The sequence below is a fragment of the Balaenoptera ricei genome, chromosome 2, assembly GCF_028023285.1.
Source record: "Balaenoptera ricei isolate mBalRic1 chromosome 2, mBalRic1.hap2, whole genome shotgun sequence".
Taxonomy (NCBI): Eukaryota; Metazoa; Chordata; class Mammalia; order Artiodactyla; family Balaenopteridae; genus Balaenoptera; species Balaenoptera ricei.
The window spans coordinates 16,873,361-16,884,661 of record NC_082640.1 but is presented as its reverse complement, the minus strand read 5'-3'; the positions used below and the strand labels follow the sequence as shown (position 1 = coordinate 16,884,661).

Genomic DNA, 11,301 nt, shown 5'->3' with positions numbered 1-11,301 from the left:
AATTTTAACTGATTTAATAAATGAATGGAAAAAAAAAAAACCAAACAGAACCTGTTCTTCTGTCCAAATCTTAAATTTAGGGTTTCTTGTTCATATTCTCATTTCATTATACAAATACTCTCTGGGTGATTACTGAAAAATGTTTTAAAAATAATTCTAGACTTACATACAAGTTGCAAAAATAGTATGAAGACTTTCCGACATACCCATTACCATGGGGTTTATTCTAGGCTTTCCAACTTACTTACCTATAATTTCTCTCTCCAGCACTGAGAAACCTGGCTCTTACATTCCATCATTCCTGTATTTATTTGTTCAACCCCAGTATACACGTATATTCAGAATTGGTAGCCTGTACTCCTGCAAGAAACAAATTTATTGACTAGAGTTTAGTGTTTACATACATTATTTTTGTCTTGAATTTCAGTTACCAGTATAATTTGATTTTCTTCAATCAATATTGTACTTAAAGGATTATTCTTAATTAAGAGAAGCTTATAAAGCATTTTCAATGGTTCTGATGATAATAATTAGGTCACCTTTGGTGCCAGGCACTGACCCAGGACTCTACTTTTAATATTGTCTCATTTAACTGCCTTTAAAATATTTTTCAGTTTTACTCAAGCTCCACCAACAGGAATAACTTATATGAAGGTAGAATTTGACTCGATGAGAACCATTTCTGACAGTGAGAGACTTCCTACAATCAAGAAAGTGAGACTATTGTAGCTAGATACACTAAGTACAGGCCAAAAAACCATCTTTCAAATATCAAGTTGTACAGGGAGATCAGCTCTGTGTTTTGTGACCACCTAGAGAGGTGGGATAGGGAGGGTGGGAGGGAGGGAGATGCAAGAGGGAAGAGATATGGGAACATATGTATATGTATAACTGATTCACTTTGTTAAACAGCAGAAACTTACACACCATTGTAAAGCAATTATACTCCAATAAAGATGTTAAAAAAAAAATCAAGTTGTAAAAGTAATTCTACATGGAGAAGAATTATACTTTGTATATGATTTGTTACAAGTTGTGCTCTAAAATCTAGGGTGTTTAAAGAAATACATTCTACAAAATGAAGGTAGAGAAAAGAGGATAAAATGTTATCCTTCCCCGACATCTCACATTCAGGTCTCACATTTATCAAAATAAATTACTGTGCTGATGAAATATATAGATATATACATATATATACATATAGTCTTAAAACTTGTGTATCTGTAAATAAAATTTGTCAATCTGTGTATCACTGAGGTGACAAAGAAACCACTTTCAATCTGTCTCTGGGATCTATAATGACTGTATATTACATACTGAGTTCCTATAGGTGAAAGATTTTTTTTTTAACATCTTTATTGGAGTATAATTGCTTTACATGGTTGTGTAGTTGTTGCTGTGTAACAAAGTGAATCAGCTATATGTATACATATATCCCCATATCCCCTCTCTCTTGTGTCTCCCTACCACCCTCCCTATCCCTCCCCTCTAGGTGGTCACAAAGCACCAAGCTGATCTCCCTGTGCGATGCAGCTGCTTCTCATTAGCTATCTATTTTACATTTGGTAGTGTATATATGTCAGTGCTACTTTCTCACTTTGGCCCAGCTTACCCTTCCCCCTCCCTGTGTCAAGTCCTTTCTCTACGTCTGCATCTTTATTCCTGTCCTGCCCCTAAGTTCATCAGAACCTTTTTTTTTTTTTTTTTAGATTCCATATATATGTGTTAGCATACGGTATTTGTTTTTCACTTTCTGATTTACTTCACTCTGTATGACGGACTCTAGGTCCCTGTTTCGTTTTACGGCTAATATTCCATCATATATATGTGCCACATCTTCTTTATGCATTCATCTGTTGATGGACACTTAGGTTGCTTCCATGTCCTGGCTATTGTAAATAGTGCTGCAATGAACATTGTGGTACATGAGTCTTTTTGAATTATGGTTTTCTCAGGGTATATGCCTAGTAGAGGGATTGCTGGGTCATATGGTAGTTCTATTTTTAGTTTTTTAAGGAACCTCCATACTGTTCTCTATAGTGGCTGTATCAATTTACATTCCCACCAACAGTGCAAGAGGGTTCCCTTTTCTCCACACCCTCTCCAGCATTTATTGTTTGTAGATTTTTTGATGATGGCCATTCTGACTGGTGTGAGGTGATACCTCATTGTAGTTTTGATTTGCATTTCTCTAATGATTAGTGATGTTGAGCATCTTTTCATGTGTTTGTTAGCAATCTGTATATCTTCTTTGGAGAAATGTCTATTTAGGTATTCTGCCCATTTTTGGATTGGGTTGTTTGTTTTTTTGATATTGAGCTGCATGAGCTGCTTGTATATTTTGGAGATTAATCCTTTGTCAGTTGCTCCGTTTGCAAATATTTTCTTCCATTCTGAGGGTTGTCTTTTCGTCTTGTTTATGGTTTCCTTTGCTGTGCAAAAGCTTTTAAGTTTCATTAGGTCTCATTTGTTTATTTTTGTTTTTATTTCCATTTCTCTAGGAGGTGGGTCATCTTGCTGTGATTTATGTCATAGAGTGTTCTGCCTATGTTTTCCTCTAAGAGTTTTATAGTGTCTGGCCTTATATTTAGGTCTTTAATCCATTCTGAGTTTATTTTTGTGTATGGTGTTAGGGAGTGTTCTAATTTCATTCTTTTACGTGTAGCTGTCCAGTTTTTGCAATACCACTTACTGAAGAGGCTGTCTTTTCTCCATTGTATACTCTTGCCTCCTTTATCAAAGATTAAGGTGACCATATGTGCATGGGTTTACCTCTGGGCTTTCTATCCTGTTCCATTGATCTATATTTCTGTTTTTGTGCCAAAGCTACTGTCTTGATTACTGTAGCTTTGTAGTATAGTCTGCAGTCAGGGAGCCTGATACCTCCAGCTCCATTTTTTCTTTCTCAGTTTGCTTTGGCTATTTGGGGTCTGTTGTGTTTCCATACAAATTGTGAAATTTTTTGTTTTAGTTCTGTGAAAACATGCCATTGGTAGTTTGATAGGGATTGCATTGAATCTGTAGATTGCTTTGGGTAGTAGAGTCATTTTCACAATGTTGATTCTTCCAATCCAAGAACACGGTATATCTCTCCATCTGTTTGTATCATCTTTAATTTCTTTCATCAGTGTCTTATAGTTTTCTGCATAGAGGTCTTTGTCTCCTTAGGTAGGTTTATTCCTAGGTATTTTATTCTTTGTTGCAATGGTAAATGGAGTGTTTCCTTAATTTCTCTTTCAGATTTTTCATCGTTAGTGTATAGGAATGCAAGAGATCTCTGTGCATCAATTTTGTATACTGCAACTTTACCGAATTCATTGATTAGCTCTAGTAGTTTTCTGGTAGCATCTTTAGAATTCTCTGTGTACAGTATCATGTCATCTGCAAACAGTCACAGTTTTAATTCTTCTTTTCCGATTTGGATTCCTTTTATTTCTTTTTCATCTCTGATTGCTGTGGCTAAAACTTCCAAAACTATGTTGAATAACAGTGGTGAGAATGGGCAACCTTGTCTTGTTCCTGATCTTAGTGGAAATGGTTTCAGTTTTTCACCACTGAGAACGATGTTGGCTGGGGGTTTGTCATATATGGCCTTTATTATGTTAAGATCCCTCTCTGCCTACTTTCTGGAGAGTTTTTATCATAAATGGGTGTTGACTTTTGTTGAAAGCTGTTTCTACATCTATTGAGATTATCATATGGTTTTTATCCTTCAATTTATTAATATGGTGTATCACATTGATTGATTTGCATATATTGAAGAATCCTTGCATTCCTGGGATAAACCCCACTTGATCATGGTGTATGATCCTTTTAATGTGCTGCTGGATTCTGTTTGCTAGTATTTTGTTGAGGATTTTTGCATCCATGTTCATCAGTGATATTGGCCTGTAGTTTTTTTTTTTTTTGTAACATCTTTGGTTTTGGTATCAGGGTGCTGGTGGCCTCGTAGAATGAGTTTGGGTGTGTTCCTCCCTCTGCTGTATTTTGGAAGAGTTTGAGAAGGATAGGTGTTAGCTCTTCTCTAAATGTTTGATAGAATTTGCCTGTGAATCCATCGGTCCTGGGCTTTTGTTTGTTGGAAGATTTTTAATCACAGTTTCAATTTCAGTGCTTGTGATTGGTCTGTTTATATTTTCTGTTTCTTCCTGGTTCAGTCTTGGAAGGTTGTGCTTTTCTAAGAATTTGTCCATTTCTTCCATGTTGTCCATTTCATTGGCATATAGTTGCTTGTGGTAATCTCTCATGATCCTTTGTATTTCTGCAGTGTCAGTTGTTACTTCTCCTTCTTCATATCTAATTCTGTTGATTTGAGTCTTCTTCCTTTTTTTCTTGATGAGTCTGGCTAATGGTTTATCAATTTTGTTTATCTTCTCAAAGAATCAGCTTTTAGTTTTATTGATCTTTGCTATCGTTTCCTTCATTTCTTTTTCATTTGTTTCTGATCTTTCTTTCCTTCTGCTAACTTTAGGGTTTTTTTGTTCTTCTTTCTCTAATTGCTTTAGATGTAAGGTTAAGTTGTTTGAGATTTTTCTTGTTTCTTGAGGTAGGATTGTATTGCATTAAACTTCCCTCTTAGAGCTGCTTTTGCTGCATCCCATAGGTTTTAGGCCATCCTGTTTTCATTGTCATTTTTTTCTAGGTATTTTTTGACTTCCTCTTTGATTTCTTCAGTGATCTCTTGGTTATTTAGTAGTGTATTGTTTAGCCTCCATGTGTTTATATATTTTACAGGTTTTTTCCCCTGTAATTGATATCTAGTCTCATAGCATTGTGGTCGGAAAAGATACTTGATATGATTTCAATTTTCTTAAATTTACCAAGGCTTGATTTGTGACCCAAGATATGATCTATCCTGGAGAATGTTCCATGAGCACTTGAGAAGAAAGTGTATTCTGTTGTTTTTGGATGGGATGTCCTATAAATACCAATTAAGTCTATCTTGTTTAATGTATCATTTAAAGCTTGTGTTTCCTTATTTATTTTCATTTTGGTTGAACTGTCCATGGGTGAAAGTGGGGGTGTTAAAGTCCCCTCCTATTATTGTGTCACTGTCAAAACATTCTTAAATGTAGAAATTTAAATACCTATTGATATTTTTTTTTACTAAATCAGTAGCCTATCAACATAAGCACGTTTTGAAATGGTGCAATAATTCTAGATTCTGGAAAAAATCTAATTAAATACATGAGAGTATTATTTTATTTAGTTTTACTTCATTTCAGTTTTCAAACAGATAACGAACCAAAATATTTATTAATAATATTTAGAACTGTTAGAAGCTGATAAAAATATCCTAAAAATAAATAAAAGACATCTTCACATAAAAAGAGGCACATGATTAGATAATAATCAGTCATGAAAATCCATCAGTCTCAGCGCCAAAAGAGAAAACAAGGCAACAATAAAGATACTAGACTACTAACTTAATATTTACAAGTTTTTTCCTTTTATTCTTTTCAATGTTCCTTTAACACTAATACCAATTAAACTTGATATTAATTAATAACATTCCCACACAGAATAAGTTCTCTGAATTTATAAATAATGTCTTTTATAGTTCAGCTAGAGCTAGTAGTATGATTTGCAGTCTCACTAGGTTTAATAAATATTACATAAATAATAACAACTTTGTTCTGATCAATGAATTTACAGTTTTAATATGAAAAAAACTAAAGCAAAATCTTTTCTAAATTCAGTTCCTCTATCTGGAAGTGTAAGAAATGTATGGCAGTGACTTTTCTCTATATAGTATCATAAAGAATAGATTTGCAAATAATTGACACAAATAATTATGACATTATCAAGACATGCAGAGCACAAATTTCATTTAATTGCTTTTACACCACACCAGAAGGCATTACAGGGACATGAGTGAACAGAAGCAAGTTGGAACTTCAACAGAGATCTCCTTTCTTAACATCAGCAACAGAGGCTTTTATCTTAGCTTCAAATTTGTTCCACATGGTAAAGAAGAGTTCTGAAAATAAACCAAGTTGTTATATTTTTCATTTAATTGAACTTCTAATATACACACAAGCATTTCTAAAACTTTCAGCTTTGTGCATCTCTCATCATTAGAGTAAATTCTACACTAATTGCATGGCATTTTTCAAAATATTATCTAGAGATTTTGGTTTTCAAAATCAATGATCTTTCTCTCAATGCTTAAGAAGTTCATTTTAGCTGAACCTTGACAAAGAATCCCTCCTTTAGTAAACTTTGGTTGGGTTCCTCTAAGACCTCTTTTCAAGTAGGCCTCATACTTGGCCCTGTCCTTGGCCTGCCTTCAGCAAGAAGGCTGTTAGGGTAATTTAGTAGGAATCCCCCACCCCTGATGCCTCCTCTTAGTAATGTTACATCCACTGATCCACTCACTTACTCTGCTCATTGGCTGTAAATCCCCAGCTGTTTTTGCTATGTTTGGAGTTGAGTTCAGTCTTTGTCCCCTACTGCAATAGTGTCGAATAAAGTCTTCATTACCATTTTAAACAAATATCAGAATAATATTTTTTAAATAACATTGTAAAGCTGGCTATTATGGACTATGGCCTTTTGGTGGGATATATACTAGAGATTAAAATCCTGGACTTTAGAGTCCAATTTTATGGGTTCCCATCCTTTATCTGCTGCTAATGTGCTCTATGACCTTGAGCAATTTAAATGAACTTGTGTCCTTGATAGTTTCTACCACTCTGACCCATGCCCAAACTGAAAGGCTTGGGAATTCTAAGATAGGAATTATGCTTGTATTTTGGGGAACTGAGAAAGTTGACCATGGGCACCCAGCCTGTAGCTTGCCATCTGCAACTCAGGCACCTGACTGGCTGTCTGGAAGGTGATAGGAGGGTAGAAAAGGTATGGGAGAGAGAACAATCACAATGCTTTTTCTCTTCCCAGTCTGTATGTTCAGAGATAGCAGTCTATGTCTCCGTGAAACTCTTGAGTTGTGTGTTCCTGCCATTCGATTAAAGCAATGATAGACTTCAAAATGTCAAGCAGCTGCATGGACCAGGATTTCACTCAATAAGAAGCTATCAATACCCTGGATGCTAGTGACCAATACCTCTATTCCCTGGCCCAGGGATTCAGCCATTTCTGTTGAAAATTCATATCCTGTAAGTTACAGTTACTGCCTACACCCTGTTTAAAAATTCCATTTTATTTGCCACTGCAGTGCTTATTGACCTAGAGAGGAGCATAACAAACTGAGAATTGTTTTCTAAATCAGAAAACAATTGCATGATGCTCCTGCCTCAGGAACCTAACTGTGTAATCTGGTATCTAGGAAACTCTACTCTCTCTCCGCACCTGAAATCATGGCCCTGTGCAAGAAGTTAGCCACCAATATACAGAGGGGGAAAATATGTTCCTTGAACCACGCCCCTCCCCCCAAGTAATCTCATGTTCTTGAAAAGAAAAATAAGGATTTTTGCCTCTCATCACATACTAAAATATCAAGTGGTTACATTTAGATTACTATCTGCTCCTGTTGTGCTCTAATCTCCTGGACCAGCTCTATGAGACATTTTGGAACTGAATGTTTAAGATACCAATAATATGATTTCAATTAGGGATTGTGACAAATAGAAAATGGAATGCTAGAGGTACTCTCGCCAACTGAATAAGCCTCAACAGCATGAATGATCACATAATTTTTATGAACAAAATATTATTCTACTACCTTCTGGACAGAGCTTGTTTATAAAGATGATATTCTCATTTACATACCAAAGCAGACCTCACATTAAACTTTGGATTAGGTAGTCCAGATCTCTCTTTAGCAGTACCATTTTTAGAACAACCATAGTAAAAAATATATTCAGAAGTCTAGAGAAATACTCACTGAGCCTTTTTCAGTTTACTTAAAGCATTAATATGATCTCTAAAAGTTTTTAGGTTTTGAGTGAATCACAATAAAACCAAAGGAATTATTGAATTTCTAGAGATCATTAGATATTCATTCTTATAACTGTGCCCTGACTACTAATTATCTGACCTCCTCAAGAACCGATGAGACTTGCCTTATCTTTGAAGGCAACTAAAGCCTTCCAAAGGCTGTAGCCTACTCACTTTTGCCCACTAATTCTGGCCGAATTTGATCTATTCAGAGTCCGTGGTTGAAACTGACATCGTCTGCTCAATATTAAGGGCCATCCTGCTATCCTAAGAAGCATTACATCTTATCCAACAGCTCTGCTGAAATACTACTCCTGCTCCTACTTCTCCTGGGAGATATATTTAGTTGTACTGGTCATTAATCAGTAAAAAGGTTTCCTATATGTCCTTCTGGATAGCTCACTGCCTTCCCAGGTCCTGATTGGTTGCTGGATCACTGATAATTCTTGAGTTGTGCTGTCCAATATAGGAGCCACAAACCGTATATTGCTATTTAGATTTAAACTAATTATAATATACTAACCACATTTTAAGAGCTCAATAGCTGCATATGGCTCATAGCTCCCATACTGGAGGGCACAGATATAGAACATTTCCATTATCACAGGAAATTCTGTTGGGGAGTGCTTGGAGAGGAAGTCGTAATTGCCATGAACAAGGTGGTCTGGGAGAAGGAACATTTAAGTGAGCCCAATATAGACTGAATCTATTTATTGGGCCCCACTAGGCCAGTAGCTACAAGATCCAGATTAAAAAAAAAAACCAGCCACAACCATTTGTATATGGGCTGAGGTATCAATTGATTGCCCTTATATCATCAAATAATAAGCATCATGGTGCTCAACTCTGGCTGCACAGTTTAATCACCTAAGGAGAATCTGGTTTAATTGGTCTGGGGCTGGGGCAGAGAATTGGTAGCTTTTAAAGCACCCCAGGTGAATCCTATTTTGTAGATAGGCTTGAAAAGCACTGATTTAGCACATATATTAGCTCATTTAATCAAATGATCACATAATTAATGTATAAATTATATTCACTGTTATCTGGATAGTCCACAGAAGCAAATTGAGAAGTTGGATTGGGTCCAGCAGTCACCATTCATAGGATCAGACTGCTATGCTGAATTTATGTTGGAAAAATAATTCTAGAGAGAAGTATAAAATTTGCATTGCTCACAATCCAATTATTGGCAACTTGCAACAACAATTCTCCTATTCATTTCTGCATATATTCTCTCTAAAACCCTCACAAAAGTTATTAATACACATTATTTTTATATTACCTCTGGGACCTTTCACAGTTTCAGAGAATAATCAGTAATTAGTGAAGAATTCCTCCATTTATTTTCTCTTGACTGATACTTTATGCTCACTCAATTGATGATTTCTTCTTGCCATGTAAGTTGTACTTCTTTTTTACTACTGTATACAATGTAAATAATATTTTATAATGAGAGATTATAGAGGATAGCCACTATTTCATCAACTTTATTCTACTCTATATTGTTTCTGTAGAAATCCAAATTTCCTTATTAAATATTGATATAAAACATAACTCCAAAATACTAAGGTTAATATTTGTTACTAACTGCTCTAATTCTTGCTGACGAAATACAGTAACATTCAAGGTACAAAAGGATTTTCTATAAGTTTAAATACCTATGTCAGTAATAATCCAGACTGGATTATAGACTCATACAGTAATATTTATGCTTCCCAGGGCACAGTAAAAATGTGGTTAAAAATAATATCTTAACTATTATTAAAATTGCTAATAACATTGACTGTTACATATATGTATACAATATTATACATTATTATAATAATAAGATTGTTAACAACAATATTATTAACATTGGTTGGTGAGATTCATGTCTTTAAAATTCTTATCACTTGTATTTTGTCTCATTACAAATTCCACAGAATATGCTCCAACACATATCAGTTAGGTTATTGTCATGGGGCATTTATGTTTATTTCCTTTCCTTTTTGAAATTGGTTGTGCAGTGTTTAAACATTGCTATTTTGAATCAGGTGAATATTTTCATCATTTGTAATTTATTCAATAAAAGACAACTGTAACTTTTTCAAACTTAGGAAAAAGGAAAAGCCATTCAAACATTCAAACTCACCCTCCATGATCTGGGTCTACCCTGTTTATTCAGGATCTTTCTCATTATTGTTCAATAAGCAGCATCCACTCAAGGCAGTGTTATTTTCATAAGGCTTCCACTCTTGCAATTTCATTGCTGTCTCGACGAATTTGCTCATGTTATTTATTTTGCCCAGAATTAATTTATTCTCAAAAGTATGGGCGGGGTAGAGATTTTCGGGTAGCAGTATATGGCACTTTAAAGGAAAATTATTGTGTGATTAAAAAATAGTTCTATTAAATTTCATTATAGTTGATATAATTTTTATTATATGTGACAGCATGAAAAACAGAATATTATATACAAATATTAACAATGGAAATGGAAAAGGAGTACATAAATCTAACTACCTATGTTTCTATAGAAATGTTTCTCCAATTTTAGCCTGCATCAGAATACCCAGAGAACCTGTTAAACAAATTAGTGGCCTTGAACCCCACAGCTTCTATTTCAGTAGGTCTAGGGTGGGGTCCAAGAATTTGTATTTCTAGTAAGTTCCTAGTTAATGCCCAGGCTGCCAGTCCAGGGACCACACTTTGAGAAGCATTGATAGAGGACTTCAAAAAGTTCAAGTTCACTAGAATACTGCTTTTTGGAATACATAAAATGTATATGCTTAATATATCTATGCTTTTCAAAAAATCAGTCAGTTTTAATTAAGTCAATTTCTGAGCTGCAAAAGAAAGGAATCAAAAGAAATCAGTTTCAGGGAAGAAACAGTGGCAATTCCTTTTAGGTGGAAGACTCATATCTCTGAACTGATGGAGTCAAGATTGGATTATAAAATATCTACTGACTTCAATGATGTATGTTGCAACATTGTTATAGAAAGAAAACTGGAAACAACCAAAGTGTCCATTTAACAGAGGCCTAGTTAAGTAATATACTTCTACTGCCAATAATAACATACTTCCAGTATGCTCAGATATAAAGGACTTAAAAAGAACTAGGTTGATTTGGATATGCTGATGTGGAAATATTTTCAAGATATATTACTATGCTTTAAAAAGTAAAGGAACAAAAAAGATGCATGATTTATTTGAATAAATAATGATAGAGGTGATGTCAGCAAGATAGAGGGCTAGGAGGTCCCAATGCTTGTCTCCTTCACAAACAAGCAAAATAATAAACGAAAAACTGCAAACCAATGAAAATAGCTCTAGGAGAGTTCTGCACTACAAAGAAAAAGCAGCAGAAATCTGGAGGAGCTCAAAATCCAAGGATGGCTGCATAGAAAAATGCAGGAAGCA

At 34.8% G+C, this 11,301-nt stretch overlaps 1 protein-coding gene across 16 annotated transcripts in view; it reads right to left on the bottom strand.

The window, feature by feature from the left end:
• Window positions 1-321: 321 nt before the first annotated feature.
• CCDC7 (coiled-coil domain containing 7) overlaps window positions 322-11,301 on the bottom strand; it is a 327,078-nt gene continuing 316,098 nt past the window's right edge. For 14 of the 16 annotated variants that reach the window (XR_009500273.1, XR_009500288.1, XR_009500277.1 and 11 more), the window contains 3 exons: window positions 10,031-10,247; window positions 9,182-9,320; window positions 5,707-5,980 (listed from right to left, as the gene is read on the bottom strand). The gene's annotated coding sequence lies outside the window, so the exon portion shown is untranslated. Of the gene's footprint in view, window positions 361-5,706; window positions 5,981-9,181; window positions 9,321-10,030; window positions 10,248-11,301 lie in introns of those variants that run through there. The other 2 variants (XR_009500275.1, XR_009500274.1) reach the window with 2 other exon arrangements.